Genomic DNA, 16,655 nt, shown 5'->3' with positions numbered 1-16,655 from the left:
CAAGCTTTATTGAAAACCGAAGCCTATCACAAGAACCCTCGTGGTTTCGATAGGGAAACGTGTCCCCTTGTGGGCCAAGCGATAATCACTCCCTCTTCTAGCCTCGTATTTTCTTCTACACGCGACACAGAACAACTAGAGATTCGCGCTGAACTTTGAAATTATTCAGGGTTCGTTTGACCTTTTTGTATTCATTAATTGAGTTTTCTAGGAATTTAATGTCCAAAATTCAAATCCGAACTACAAATACATGCTCCAGTGCACGAAAATGGCTAGAAAAAACATACATGTTTCCCTGGGGTGCTTGTTTAGGTCCCATGGAACAAATGCGAACGAATTCAACCGTCTCGCCATCCTGGCTTGGCCACAAACATTGCAAATCTTGGTTTTTAAATCTCTGTAAATCCAAAACTCACCAGGAAATCATGAAACTTGGCATGGTGTCACCACATGGTACATATAATTGTCCAATTTGGGCAAAGCTATATTACAAGCCTTTTACAAACTGGAACCTATCGCAACCCTCGTGGTTCCGGTAGGGAAACATGCTCCTCTTGTGGGTGAAATGATAATCGCTGCCTCTTCTCACCTTGAACTTTGTTTCTACAGGCAACATATAATAACAGGAGTGTTGGTCTAAAATTTGAAACTGTTCAGGGTTTGTTTGGCCATTGTATACATATTACTAATTACTAAGTTTTTGATGTATTTAATGTAGTCCATAATTCAAATTTGAACTACAACCACATGCTCAAGTGAAGCAAAATGGGTGGGAAACCGTACATGTTTCATTGGGTGCATGTTTAGGTCTCGTTTAAGGAATGGGAATGAATTACAAACTTCTCGTCGTCCTAAAACATTGAGAATCTTGGTTTTTAAATCCCAGTAAATCAAAAAGTCACCCAAAAAACATGAAACTTGGCATGGTATCATGACGTGGCACATATATGCCGTGGTAAAAAAATCGTCCAGTTTGATAAGAGGCGCACACATTAGTTTGAGAAGAGGCGCACACATTAGTAGCCAACGAAGTCCTTTTTGAAACAAAAAAAACTGAGATGTTAATATCGCAAATGGTTGTATTATATTAACTGTGTCGAAAATTAACCATACTCAGTGGCGTGCGTGCAGCTGTTTGATTAGATGGGACGAGCGCAAGAAGTCCTCCATGCACGCTCGACGGGACACGTGCGAGCAGTCCGCCGCGTAGGCTCGACGGGACGTGTGCATCCTATCCACCTCATAGGCTCGACAGGACACATGCGAGCAGCAAGGTCGCCCATGCTCACCGGGAAGCGAGCTCTTTGACCTCCATGCACCAGCCGCCGCCCACCTTGCTCACAACTTCTCCATTAATGGGTTAATTAAAGCACCTGGATGAAGGGTGTTTGCTTGTGATCCCATGGAAGCATTTGCTTTGTTCGTGTTTTCAACTCATATTCTGCCCTAATTTAAATTGCCACATAGGGCAACGGACAATACGACCACAAATAAAATGGCAACGGTTAATACAACGACAAATTTACAATGGCGCAGATAATAATTGTCTTACATATTCCAGATAATTTAAAATGCCACATGCAGCAAAGCCCGGAACACACGGGGCAAGAGAAGAAGGAAATTGCAGACAACGATCTGGGTCGCTACTGTCTCTACTCATCGATGGATCGCCGGGCAGCGAAATCCACCAACCCCTTCTTCAATTCCTCATGACTTTGCTTGAAAGCAGCCACGGATTCCTCCACCTCCTGCTTGCGCTCGATCCGGAGATTCCTCAAGCCACCCATCAGTTCCTCGACGACCGCTTTCAGCGTCATCTCCGAGGCACTTCTCTGCTCATGCAGCATCTTCCAGCCGGCGGCCTCCTCCTCCTTCTCGGTGACCAACTTGAGGCATTGCTGATCTTGAGCAGCTTCATCAAGCCGTCGACCTGCTCCTGCTCTGTAGTGATGCCAGCAAGAATGTCATCATCGCTGGTGAAGGACTTCAGGAACACCGGCTCGTCGCGATGGCCGACGCCGTGAATGCTCTTGTGAGAGCCCTCGCGTGCCCGTGAGAGCTCGTTCGAGGGCTCCGCGGCGCGGCGGGACATCTCTGCTATGGCTGCGGCTTCACGACGGGACCTCTCTAGTGCTTCCGCGGCCTTGGTCTATGCTGCCTGGTTATATGTCCACCCTAAACTCCTCCTACCGGTCATGGCGGAACGACTTGACAGAAAAAACCAGTTTTGTGGGTGATGAGGAGAGGAACTGTAAAGTAATTTTCGAGTGGGTATTTTTATAGCCCGGTGCTAACTGTGAACACATATTAGTTTGATAGGTGTGAATAGATTTGCAATTACTTATTGTGTTGCAATCAGCAATGTGACGAGAAACAAGGTCAAAATTCATTGATGGCAAAAGGTTGACCACGTAGTTGCTCGCCGTTGAGGCGACCACGGTGCACTCCGCTCTGGAGCCCTACGTGCTCTGCTTGCCCTTGAGGCAAAGTTACAATGGCAACGGCTAATAATTCTTAATAATTGTCTTACATATTCAGGATAATTTAAAATGCCAAATGCGGCAAGGCCTAGAACACTCACGACCTACATATGCATACAATTATAATAAAATATAATCTAAAAGGCTGAGCTGGCGGCCTTCCGATGATAGTCTTCTCAGACTCCATGATCAGCATAGCACCCTTGGGGCTGTTCACTCCAACTGTCCCGACCCGCCTCTGCCTACGGAATTTGTAACACCCACAATGCGGCTATATCTCCCACATCTCGGGCACGACTTAGAGGCATAGCTGCATGGTAGGTTTGTCGCAAGAGGGGTAATCTTCACACAATCCCATGTACTGAATAAGAAAGGGACAAAGAGTCGGTTTACAATCGTCACTTCACACAAATACAAGTTAAACATACATCATCCAGAGTACAATCAAGGTCCGTTTACGGAACCAAAATAAAAGAAGACAACCCCAAATGCTAGATTCCCGATCGTCCCAACTGGGCTCCACTAGTAATCAATCGGAAACGACACAAAACAACGACCAAGATCTTAATCGATCTCCCACTTGAGCTCGTTTGCGTCACCTGCACTGGTATCATCGGCACCTGCAACTGTTTGGAAGTATCTGTGAGTCACGAGGACTCAGCAATCTCACACCCGTGAGATCAAGAGTTTTTAAGCTTATGGGTAGGATAGGGTAATGAGGTGGAGCTGCAGCAAGCATTAAGCAAATATGGTGGCTAACATATGCAAATAAGGGCGAGAAGAGAAGCAACGCAATGGTCGAGAAGCTAGAAGTGATCCTGAAACTACTTACGCACAACCATAACACAAGAACCGTGTTCACTTCTCGGACTCCGCCAAGAACAGACCATCATGGATACACACGCGGTTCATGCATTTTAATTAAGTAAGTGTCAAGTTCTCTACAACCGGACATTAACAAATTCCCATCTGCCACATAACAGCGGGCACGACTTTCGAAAGTTCAAACCCTGCAGGGGTATCCCAACTTAGCCCATCACAAGCTCTCATGATCAACGAAGGATATTCCTTCTCCCAAGAAGACCCAATCAGTCTTGGAATCCCGGTTACAAGTCATTTCGACAATGGTAAAACAAGACCAGCAAAGCCGCCCGATGTGCTGACAAATCCCGATAGGAGTCGCACGTATCTCGTTCTCAGGGCACACCGGATAGGTCAAGCTACGAGTAAAACCAACCCTCATGTTGCCCCGAGGTGGCCGCGCAGGCTGCCTGTTTCGGACCAACACTCAGAGGAGCACTGGCCTGGGGGGTTAAAATAAAGATGACCCCCGGGCTCGCGAAAACCCAAGGGAAGGTTATAGGTTGTTCGGCAAATGTAAAACCAAGGTTGGGCCTTGCTGGAGGAGTTTTATTCAAAGCGAACTGTCAAGGGGTTCCCATAACACCCAACCATGTAAGGAACGCAAAATCAAGGAACATAACACCGGTATGACGGAAACTAGGGCGGCAAGAGTGGAACAAAACACCAGGCATAAGGCCTAGCCTTCCACCCTTTACCAAGTATATAGATGCGTTAATTAAATAAGATATATTATGCTATCCCAACTTAATCCATGTTCCCACATGGAACAAACTTCAGCTTCACCTGCAACTAACAACGCTATAAGAGGGGCTGAGCAAAGCGGTAACTTAGCCAAACAACGGTTTGCTAGGAAAGGTGGGTTAAAGGCTTGACATGGCAATATGGGAGGTATGATATAACAAGTGGTAGGTAGCGCGACATAGTGATAGAACGAACAACTAGCAAGCAAAGATAGAAGTGATTTCAAGGGTATGGTCATCTTGCCTGAGATCCCGCAAGGAAGAAGAACGAGTCCATGAAGAAGACAAACGGACGAAGTCGAACGAATCCTCACAAATGCGACGTTATCAGAACTAACCCAAAGAAGCAACACCGGAAAGAAGCAAACAACATGGTAAACAACCATCACATAATCATGGCATGATGCATAACCAAGTAGATGCATGTCCGGTTTAATGAGGCATGGCATGGCAAAGTGCACAAGCAAAACTACAAGGTAAGTGGAGCTCAATATGCAACGAGTTGCATATTGATGAAACACCACAACAATTATTTAGTTCTCTCCCGTTTAAGTACTCAAAAATACACTACTAGGGAAAAGCCTATACACAGAATTTTACCAGTAGCGCTGTACAAAATCAAGCGTTGCTGCTACTTAGTAGCAGTGCGCATAAATAAACCGCGCTACTGCTATGACTTTAGCAGTAGCGCGTACTAGCGAAAAGCGCTGCTGCTACGTTTGAACTGGGCGCACATGGCTAGCCCAACCTAGCAGTAGCGCGTATAATGGCCCAGCACTACTACTAATCTCCTTAGCTGCAGCGCACTTAGGTGTAAAGCGCTGCTGCTAACGGAAATAAAATAAAGTGAAAAACAAGTAGAAAAGTAAATGAAAATGAAAGAAATAGGAAAAGGAGAAAGGGAAAAAATAAAATGTAAAGAAAAATAAAAGAAAAAATGGAAAAAAGGAGAAAGGAAAAGCAGTAGCGGGTTCTGCAGAAAATCGCTATAGCTGCAGCGTGTATTCCAGAACGCGCTGTAGCTAACATAGCAGTAGCGCCCTTTCTGGAATGCGCTACTGGTACTTCTGACATAACCACGCGGTTCGTCCTTCCCCACAGCCACTTCATCCCCTAAATCAACTCCACTCTCGCCGCCGCCGTCGCCCCTCGGCCGCCGCGTGCTCTCCGCACGCCGCCCCCGACCCCAGATTCAACGCCGGCCCCGCCCCCGACCTCAACGCCGCCCGGGACGCCGCCCCCGACCCCGACCACAACGCTGCCCCGGACGCCGCCCCGCCCCCCCGACCTCAATGCCGCCCCGGAGCCCCGACCCCGACCTCGACGCCGCCTGCCCCTCCCTCGTCGCAGGCACCCGAGGTGAGCACTCCTGCTCCTCCCTCTCCCCTACCTCTGCCTAGGGTTTCTACCTCCATCAAATTAGTTAGGGTGGAAACGAATCGGATGCGGATGCGGCTCAAATGAGTTACGGCTCATGTAAGGGTGGAAACGAATCAAATTTCTAAGATGAATCATAAAACGAGTAAAATTTGACCACTTATTTCACTTTATAGTTGGATAATTGGAATATCCGCTACCACTTTCCACCCCTATAGGTTCATCAAATTAGATGGTAATTAGGGCATTAGTTCTTAGGTACTAATTAGTTAGTAAGAACTAGGTACTAATTAGGTACTAGAATGTTTTTATTTATAGTAAGTTTATTTTTAGTAAGAACTAGTTGAATTAATAGAACTAGTTAGTAATAACTTGTTGCTATTTTTTTAGTTAAAGCAATTTTCCCGCATCGACGTGGACGATGCCTATCCCGCATCCACGTTGTCGATTCGGCGGAGGAGGACACCTGCTTGACCAGATGGGACATGTCCGGGACTGGGCTCCGCTGGGGTGGTACTGGGAGGCGCTACCTGCCGGGGGGCGCAGGTTGGTGAGGAGCCAGCCTGTCATTGACCCGAACCTTCTTTGGTGGCGGTCGCATGGGCCAGTGATGGTCCAGAGGCTCGAGGACTCCGCGGAGGTGGTGCGTCACCGTGTCAGTGAGGAGGACGCGCACGTCCGTCGCTACTTGTTTGCGTTGGAGCACAGGTTCTCCAATACCTGGCAGGTTCTCCAGGGATCTCACTGGAGCTATGATCCCATGATGGTTCCTTCTCTGTGGGTGTCCACCGCCCGCGCCGATACCCATCGTGTGCTAGGGTTTTAGTTGTACTAGTGATATTATATGTATGACACTATTCGGGATGTATTAGTGATAATATTCGACGATGTACGGACGCATGAGATGATTTACTTTTGCCTATTGAATGCATGCTAATTTGAGTCTTATAAGATATTTTGAAATGTATATCTTGTGTTGCTCAATATCCAAGTGGCCGGTCATGTTTGCAGGTTACACCTCCGAGTGGCCTATGTTTTGCCGGAGTGTTGATCCATTTCCGTTCCGGCAAATTTCAGGCGCTCGATATATCCTATTTTAGCAAAGGTCATGCCGGATTTTTCCGTGAATTTTGGCATGACTTTTGACAGAATATGTAGGAAATATCGAGTGCCCCGGATTTGTGTGTTGAGTATCCTGGTAATTGTCTTCTATCAATTTTCAATTAATGTTTTAACTATGAACATAGGAAATGTCTGACGACAAAAAGGATTTCGGTATTTGCAAATACTGCGAAGATGAGCGTGGCCTGTGCGACGGAATCTTCCTAGATGATGATAGGCGCTTCAGTATCAAGCTGGACGAGAACTTCAAGTGGATACAATAAGTCACAACGACAAGTCTTTTTTCGTAATTAAGCATGACATCTGCTTCATTTGCTTCAACTTTTATTTTTTTACTATTCTACTAGCGTATCCCCTGCCATGCAAGAGTTTTTGTATTGGATAAGATAGGTTTCCGTCATACTATGGAGGTAAAGAAAGTTTATTTGAAGACCGAGCATGGTTATATTTTCCATGCAAAATTATACAATTTAGACGACTACACCTATTTTGGATGCAAAACATGGCGAGCACTATGCAAGACTTATGCATTTCAGCCTGATATGGTTATCACCTTTGATATTCGTCCGGAAGATGATATTGAAGGTAGTACCGACATCTGGGTCGATGTGCAGATGCCTCCAGTTACACCAAAATGTAAGTTTCTCAACCATTTTTATGTCTTTGATATTGTTTATTCAAAAATAGTTGACAACTAATTTGTATTGTCAGCTTATTTCGGTGCAAGAAAACATGTCCAACGCTTGGTAGACAGGACCTACTACTGTCCCGGGGCTGAACTAAACCGCGAGGAGCTAAGTCATTATGTTTCATGGCTTGAGGATCTTGATACTGTCAAGACAAATTTTCTTCCTGGACTTAGAAATCTTAGTACTGAAAACATGCGACCAATAGTGTTCGTCATGAACTACGGTCACATCTATTTTGGAAGGATGGTAAGATTTTTACTATTTGTCCTCAGTGCATATTTTCCATACATTATTTGTGAAGCTAAACTTCATTGCTAAGTATGTGACCATACGATGTTCTTCAACAGGGACTCCCGATGATTGTTGTGCCTTATGGGATCGAGACTAAAGGTACCATGAGTATTATTAGCTTACGGCCAAGATATCCTACATGTTACTTTAGTGCATTCAAGATCAGCGATGAATGCTTAATAGTGCAAGACTGGACCAGATATGTGATGGGGGAGCGCAGACAAGTACTAGGGGGCAGCAAACAGATGTGCTACCCAAAATTAGGAGACATGTTCATCTGCATGCTCCAACTTGATCAAGGAGGAGAGCTACACATGTTTTATGTTGTTTTACCTAAGAGAGAGCAGCAGGAGTGATTAGCTAGAAATGAGTTTGAGGATGATGATGTGCTACACTATTACTATGATGATAAAATAGCTAGTGTTGGTGGTAATGACTGATGATTATTATTAGCTAGTGTTAATGGTGATTAAATAAATATTGTTGGTGCTAATGATTATGATGATGATTAAATAGCTTGTGCTGGCGGATTAGATTCAAGTGGAGGCAACATGTGGTGCACATCGAAAGTACTACTAGTCCAAACTAGATCAAGTTTGGATTAGTAGTATACTTTTGACATGCACCACATATTGCCTCCACTTGAACCTAATCCACCTTCATTTGACACACTTGTACCAATATTTGTACGATGGCGCATAAATACACTAAAAATAAAAAAAATAAAAAAACAATACTAGTAGCGATGGAAAGAAAACACGCTGCCAGTAGTTACATTAGCAGCAGCGTGGGAGTGAACAAGCGCTGCAGCTATTTGTCCTAGCAGTAGCGCGTGCGGCACGCGTTACTGCTAAGCAATAGCTGTAACACCTTATTAGTAGCGCGCCTACCCGCACTACTAGTGAGCACAAAACCAACGCTACTGCTAGGGTTTTCCCTAGTAGTGATATTAAATGTTGGTTAGCATGGCAAGGGGTGAAGCATAATACAACTACTTAACTAGGCGAGTTTAATTGAGGCCGGAACAACAAACAACAAGTCCGGAAAATCCTCATGTGCAATTTATGGATTTGGTACTGTTCTGCCCTAAACCATATTTTAGAGTTTTTAAACATGAAAGATGAGTGCACCATGTTAAACTAGGCATTTTTCTACCCCATTTACATATAAATATTATTAAATTTGGAGCTACGGTTATTTAGTTATGAAATAAAGCATTTTAGCATGGCATTTGAGCAAATTTAAACAAACAGCAATTTAAACATTTTAAAGGTGGATGAAAATGTCATATTGTGAAACTAGATAAAAATCTAAGCATTTTTCATATATGAAGTTTTTACAAAAGATGCATAGTCTTTTCTGTAAAACAGCGTTCTCTAGATAAATAGGCAAAATCGTAGAACCCAAAAATAACCTATACGGGATGAAATAGAGGCTGGCCCAACATGCACAGGGAAGCTAGGGGGGCTGCTCACCCATGGGCCAAGCCCAAGTTTGCGAGGAGGGAGGTCGAGGCCGGCTGGCTTCAACTGGGCCATGAGGCGCTGCAGTCCAGCGATGACAAATCAACGCGAGCGCTGACGGGGTAGGAACGGGCGAGCGGGAAAGCGGGCACCTCGTCCACGCTGGCGCTGGACCAGTCAACGCGGGGCGGTGCGGCGCTGGAACAGAGCTCCGACGAGCGGGCGAATGGGCGGCAAGGCGCGGGACTTGGCGTGGAGCGGCGACAGAGCTTGCGGCAGCGAGTGTGCAGGGAAGGCCGGTGATGAGCAGTCTCTGATGGAGCCGCGAAGGACTTGGGCGCGACGCTGGAGGCGCGCTGTTCCGTTCGGAGCAAGGAGCTCGGGAGGAGCGGTTGGTGCGGGAAGCGACGATGGCGGCAGCAGAAACTCCAGCATGATGACAGGGAGGATTGCAGGAGGTGGTGAGGTGGCGGGGTTGGCCTGCAGGTGGCCGAAGGCTGGCCGGGGTGGCCTGGTTCAGCGAGGTTGAAGACGGTGCAGGCGAGTAGCTCCTCACGCAACGGCCCTGTTACAAAGAACAGAGAGAGAGAGAGAATAGAGTGAGACAGAGGGAGCAGCAAGGGAGACGAAGGAAAGAAGATAGGGGCGCGAGACAGGGCCTGGTGTCGTCGGGTTGGTCGCCGACGTGAGGAGGTAGGGAGTGGGGGCCTCGGGTGCTGCTGATGTTCGCCGGCAACGGTTGGATCGGGATGGGCCTTGCTCCGACGAGATGCGTGCAGAGGAGGCGGGGGTCGAGAGGCGCGGGAGGTGACGAGGCGGCGGGAGCTCTCTCGATCCCTTCGGGGATCAAAGCAGGAGGAGGGGGGCTCGCTGGTTGGTCCGGGATGTATCCCGAGGAACCAGGTGGAGTGGCGGCGGGGTGGAGGTATGGATGGGACAGCCTCCTAGATTCTAGGGCCGGACTGCGATATATATATATATATATATATATTAGATGGTAGGTAGGAGGGGGTTTGGGGCAATCTAAACCCTCCGATCATAATCGGGCGGCGGAGAAATAAATAGAAGGGAGTCTAAAATAAGAAAACAGAGACGTTTTATAGACGTTAGGGGATGATCTGAATCCAACGGTGACGACTGCCCGGGTCAGGTCCGGGACAGCTTTCGGATGCGCGCGCGAGGAGGGCCGTGGGCTGACAAGAGAGGTTAGGTTGGCCTGGCGGTGAGTGGTAGTGGGCTGTGCAGAAAGTCTTGGCCTGAGAGAAGAGAAGAGAGAAACCCAGCGACTGTTTCCAGAGACCGAAAACGTCCGACGATAGACCGACTATATTGCTGCTATAGTTATCCGTTGGGGCGTCAAACGGACTCCGAATGCGATGAAACTTGGGAGGCGACCTACTGACAACATAACAACACCGCATGCCAACTTTCAACCCATTCCGAGGTCATTTTCCGGCCACTTATAAAATAATATTTCGGAGGCGCCGCGGGCGCGTGCAAGTGTGTCTGGGCTCGGCACGGACAACGGAAGGTACGGGAAGACCAGGACGGATGCAAGTTTTGAAAACATGATGATGCAATGCACATGATGACATGGCAAGATGCAACACGCAAGAAAATGACAAGGCAACAACAACAAATAGCTGGAAGACACCTGACACAACGGTCTCGGGGCGTTACAACACTCCACCACTACAAGAGGATCTCGTCCTGAGATCTAGGATGGCACCGGAGAGAAAACGGAAGAGGAAGAGAAGAGGTAAAACTAAGTTGCTTCTTTGACAAAAGTGTGAAACCAAAGAACCTTGGGAGGTTGAACAAATTGAAAGAAAGAATACAACAAAGATGAACAAAGTTGAAAACACTCCGCTAGAAGGGAGGAACAAGGAACATTATGTGAACCTTGGAGGTTGCAAAGCTATTGAATGACGAGCACAAAGGACAAGAAGGAATTAAAACCACTCTGGTAGAAGCAAGATAAAAAAACAAACAAGGAAGAACAAATTCAAACAGCACCCCCATTGAAAAGAGATACAAGACTTGATAAGATGAAAAGAACTTGAGTAGAGGACACAACACTCCAGTTAAAACAAGATAGAGAAGGAATAAGGCTGATATAATTTGGAGAACACTCTGACTGTAAATGGAAGGAATAGAACATGAATTTGACAAGATGAGAGGATACTTGATGACATCAACAACACACTGCCTCCGAAACTATTGAAAGAATGGCACAAGGGGTAAGAAATATTTCAGATGGCACTCTAGTTGAGAAAGGAGGCCAAACATGATAAGATGAGAGAACTTGAAAAGATGGCACGACACTCCGGTTGAATGGATAAGCACGAAAAGAACATGGTCCTCACAACCCGAGATGATGAGAAGAGAGCAACATCACAATGCCTCCGGAAGAAAGAATATAAAATAGCTCATTGGGATGAAAGAACGTAGAAGAAAATGCCCACTTCTACCACAAATGAGCTTGGAGAGCACCCTTCCAAGAAGGTTATAACGGAATTGTTGGAAAACCAATAACGAAACGAATAAGCTTGTAGTGGGATTATGGAAATATCTCAACATTATAAGGTGACAAACGGCCACTAAAGGAAGCCATTGATTTGAGTGAGAGCACCAAGGCGATGAAAAACTTCTTTCACCAAGAGGATAGGAGAAAACTTGGATCATTGATAAGCACCATAATAGCAACATTCCTTAGGGAAGGCTTTAGGTGAAACATAACACAAGATAACTCCAATGAAGAGATTGGTGGATTTAAAATATCTCATTCTTAACAAGTGTTGAATCATGACATACGAAGGGAAATTGTCAAGAGTGACATAACACCACCTCAAAAGATAAGATAGGAAGAACTGCACTAAGGAATGCAAGATGAAGAATGCTTAAACTCCTCAAAACAAGGCTTGTGTTGAACAACATGTTTACTTCAGAGTACAACTTGGCGGATCTTAACTTCGAGAGAAACCTTTAGGACAATTGAAGAATGAAAGGAATCCTTGACGGACCACCATCAAGAAACTCTTGAAGAGCTCTGGATAGACAAAAGAAGGTCGCAAGGAAAAGAAGCTTGAAAAGAATAAGATGAATCCTTGCATTGATTAGATGGAGGTTCACGATGATATAACCGAGAAAAACTTGAAACTCTGGAAAGAAAAGATGAAGCATCTGGAACCGAGAATGTGACATGATGAACAACTCTGGAAAGAAGAAATTAGATCACTTGGAAGAAACAATAATAAGAATTACATTATGCGTATTTCACCAATTTAAATTGATGACAAGCAACGGATTTGGCATACTGCTTACTCTCATTGAAAGAATTAAGATAGATATAGCGCAAACTTGAGGAAGGTCTTCAACGATCCACTAGTAGGCTTGGAAAGAACGAATGAATTAATATGATAACCATGGAAGAGAACTCTTGAACGAACCACCGTAATAATTGAAAAAGAACAAAGAAAAATAAAATAAATTAACACCGGGAAGAATTATAAAAAGAACGAAGATCCTTGAGAGAAAATAAATACATCAGACCGAATAGATCACGAGCTGATTAGAGAATACTTGAATGATGCACCAGTAAGATTTGGAGAAATGTGAGCTGAAAGCTGGAATGAATACTTCTGAGATGATGGGCTTCGGAGAATCAAACTGAAAAGACTCATGACTTCCTCCCGATGGGTGAAAAGCATTCTCACAAATCGAAAACAATTATGAGAGGATGGCATAAAGCTTGAACTATGCATCTCTGAGAGAATGGATAATACTTGGAGGAAAAACTCTTTTTCGGTCTTTAGATGTTGAGAATGATGATGAGAAACACCACCATGAATTGTTGAGATACTCCGGGATGAAAAATTAGAAAGGTTGAACCAATGATGAAAAGAGTTTTAAAGATCTTGAAGAAAGACATTTGACTGATGACAAATCATTCTTACGTCAAACTTTGAAATGAATTTGAGAATACTCCGGAAAAAGAAGAGTCAGGTAAGATCCTGGGAAAAGACGTGTGGGTTAGGGCCCACTCAAAAGATACACCGCTGAATGATTCAAAAGAGAGATTGCGCCGATTGAATTAAATGGCTTGAATGAGATTACAAACTCGAAAGAACTTGAACGAATGCAGAGTGGAAACACGAATCTTCGATATATCTTCAGCACTCCGAAACAAATGAATAGTGAGAGGTGAATAAATAAGAGAGTCTTTGATAAGAACTTCGAAGATGGAAAGCATGTGAACCAATGAAAATGATATGATCAACACCGAAAGCTTGATTTGAATCCACCGGAGAAGATAAAAGAAACAAAGAATGACGAACTTGTAGAGTAGCTTCATGAGAAGCATCGGGTAAGAACGTTGAAGGAAAAGAATGAAGAGACTTCACAAGAATAAAATGGATACTTGATTAAGGTATTTGAGTCCTTGAAGAACAAAAAGGGTGGGAGGGCGGGAAAACAAAGGAAACTTGGGGCAGAAGGAATGGATACCATTGAGAAAACTTAGAATTGATCTAGCTAATATTGAAAATGATCAGATCCACTTGAAGAGAAACACGCCGGTTGAAAAAGAATTGGCATGACCAACTCGATGATCGAAAAGGATTAGCACTCCCTTAGAAATATGAGAACACCGCTTAGAAAGAGGCATGGAATCAACATTTAACTTTGAAGCAACTCGAATACCACAAACCAAAACAGAAACAAAGGATTGGCTTGAAGAATAAGCCGGAACAAACATATGATAGTTCCCGTGTTGTATGATGTGTCTGCTGGAAGGATATCCTACGTGATACTTGAATTCCCACTTATAAACTCCCGAAACTTTCTGGTTATGCAATCAGGTGTTGGGGATATAGGGGAAGCATAATATCTCACCCAAACTAACAATACCTACATCCAGCTGTATCCATCCTTCAACACATAACCAAGAAACCTTCGAAAATCATGTACCTCAACCTTCGAAAAGCATCCATTATACGAGTTATGGCAATACTCCCGAACTCCCGCCCCAGTACTGGGTGGCGTCAAGGTTATCTCACTAACAACTGCATAAAAGAGATTTTCGATGTCGGCAAACTCAGGTATTCCAGAACTTCAACGATAAAATTGTGACGACAACACCTCGGAGCTCAACTCCCCGGGACACTGTCACAACTCCTAAATATCAGGAGGCACCAAGAACAATGTTCTCGTCACAAGACTATCGGAAGGATTCCAAGATACCCGCGTGATCCTAAAAAAAGAATTTCGTGAAATTTGATTTGAGGAGAGTCAAAACTTCTATGTCTGGAGGCCTCACCAGAGCGATAAAGGGACTGAGGAGTAAAAAGAATCCTACTCTCCGATATATATAATCCTAAGACTCAAAACATTTTGTTCTAGACTCAACAACGTCAGTGATTCGATCAAGCAGGGGGCTCCTAAGTCGGGGAAGGATCTAATACTAACTTGTAACACCCACAATGCGGCTATATCTCCCACATGTGGGGGCACGACTTAGAGGCATAGCCGCATGGTAGGTTTGTCGCAAGAGTGGTAATCTTCACACAATCCCATGTACAGAATAAGAAAGGGATAAAGAGTTGGCTTACATCGCTACTTCACACAAATACAAGTTAAACATACATCATCCAGAGTACAATCAAGGTCCGACTACGGAATCAAAATAAAAGAAGACAACTCCAAATGCTAGATCCCCGATCGTCCCAACAGGGCTCCACTACTAATCAACCAGAAATGACACAAAAGAATGACCAAGATCTTCATCGAGCTCCCACTTGAGCTCGGTTGCGTCACCTGCACTGGTATCATTGGCACCTGCAACTGTTTGGAAGTATCTGTGAGTCATGAGGACTCAGCAATCTCACACCCGCGATATCAAGACTATTTAAGCTTATGGGTGGGATAGGGTAATGAGGTGGAGTTGCAGCAAGCATTAAGCAAATATGGTGGCTAACATACGCAAATAAGAGCGAGAAGAGAAGCAACGCAACGGTCGAGAAGCTAGAAGTGATCAAGAAGTGATCCTGAAACTACTTACGCACAACCATAACACAAGAACCGTGTTCACTTTCCCATACTCCGCCAAGAAGAGACCATCATGACTACACACGCGGTTGATGCATTTTAATTAAGTAAGTGTGAAGTTCTCTACAACTGGGCATTAACAAATTCCCATCTGCCACATAACCGTGGGCACGGCTTTCGAAAGTTCAAACCCTGCAGTGGTGTCCCAACTTAGCCCATCACAAGCTCTCATGGTCAACGAAGGATAATCCTTCTCCCGAGAAGACCCGATCAGTCTCGGAATCCCGGTTACAAGACATTTCGTCAATGGTAAAACAAGACCAGCAAAGTCGCCCGATGTGCCGACAAATCCCGATAGGAGTCGCACGTATCTCGTTCTCAGGGCACACCGTATAGGTCAAGCTACGAGTAAAACCAACCCTCAAGTTGCCCTGAGGTGGCCCCGCAGGCTGCCCATTTCGGACCAACACTCAGAGGAGCACTGACCCGGGGGGGGCGGGGGGTTAAAATAAAGATGACCCTTGGGCTCGCAAAAACCCAAGGGAAGGTTATAGGTTGTTCAGCAAATGTAAAACCAAGGTTGGGCCTTGCTCGAGGAGTTTTATTCAAAGCAAACTATCAAGGGGTTCCCATAACACCTAATCGCGTAAGGAATGAAAAATCAAGGAACATAACACCGGTATGACGGAAACTAGGGTGGCAAGAGTGGAACAAAACACCAAGCATAAGGCCGAGCCTTCCACCCTTTACCAAGTATATAGATGCATTAATTAAATAAGATATATTATGCTATCCCATAATATCCATGTTCCCACATGGAACAAACTTCAGCTTCCCCTGCAACTAACAATGCTATAAGAGGGGCTGAGCAAAGCGGTAACTTAGCCAAACAATGGTTTGCTAGGAAAGGTGGGTTAGTGGCTTGACATGGCAATATGGGAGGCATGATATAACAAGTGGTAGGTAGCGTGACATAGCGATAGAACGAACAACTAGCAAGCAAAGATAGAAGTGATTTCGAGGGTATGGTCATCTTGCGTGAGATCCCGCAAGGAAGAAGAACGAGTCCATGAAGAAGAAAAACGGACGAGGTCGAACGAATCCTCACAAACGCGACGTTATCCGAACTAACTCAAAGAAGCAACACCGAAAAGAAGCAAACAACATGGTAAACAACCATCACATAATCATGGCATGATGCACAACCAAGTATGATGCATGTCCGGCTTAATGAGGCATGGCATGGCAAAGTGCACAAGCGAAACTACAAGTTAATTGGAGCTCAATATGCAACGAGTTGCATATTGACGAAACACAACAACAATTATTTAGTTCTCTCCCGTTAAGTACTCAACAGCATTAAATGTTGGTTAGCTTGGCAAGGGGTGAAACATAATAAAACTAGTTAACTAGGCAAGTTTAAATGAGGCCAGAACAACAAACAACAAGTCCAGAAAATCCTCATATGCAATTTATGGATTTGGTACAGTTCTGCCCTAAACCATATTTTTGAGTTGTTAAACATGCAAGATGAGTGCACCATGTTAAACTAGGCATTTTTCTACCCCATTTACATATAAAGAT

The sequence above is a fragment of the Triticum urartu genome, chromosome 2 (assembly GCF_003073215.2).
Source record: "Triticum urartu cultivar G1812 chromosome 2, Tu2.1, whole genome shotgun sequence".
Lineage (NCBI taxonomy): Eukaryota > Viridiplantae > Streptophyta > Magnoliopsida > Poales > Poaceae > Triticum > Triticum urartu.
Note: the sequence above shows the minus strand (reverse complement) of the source record.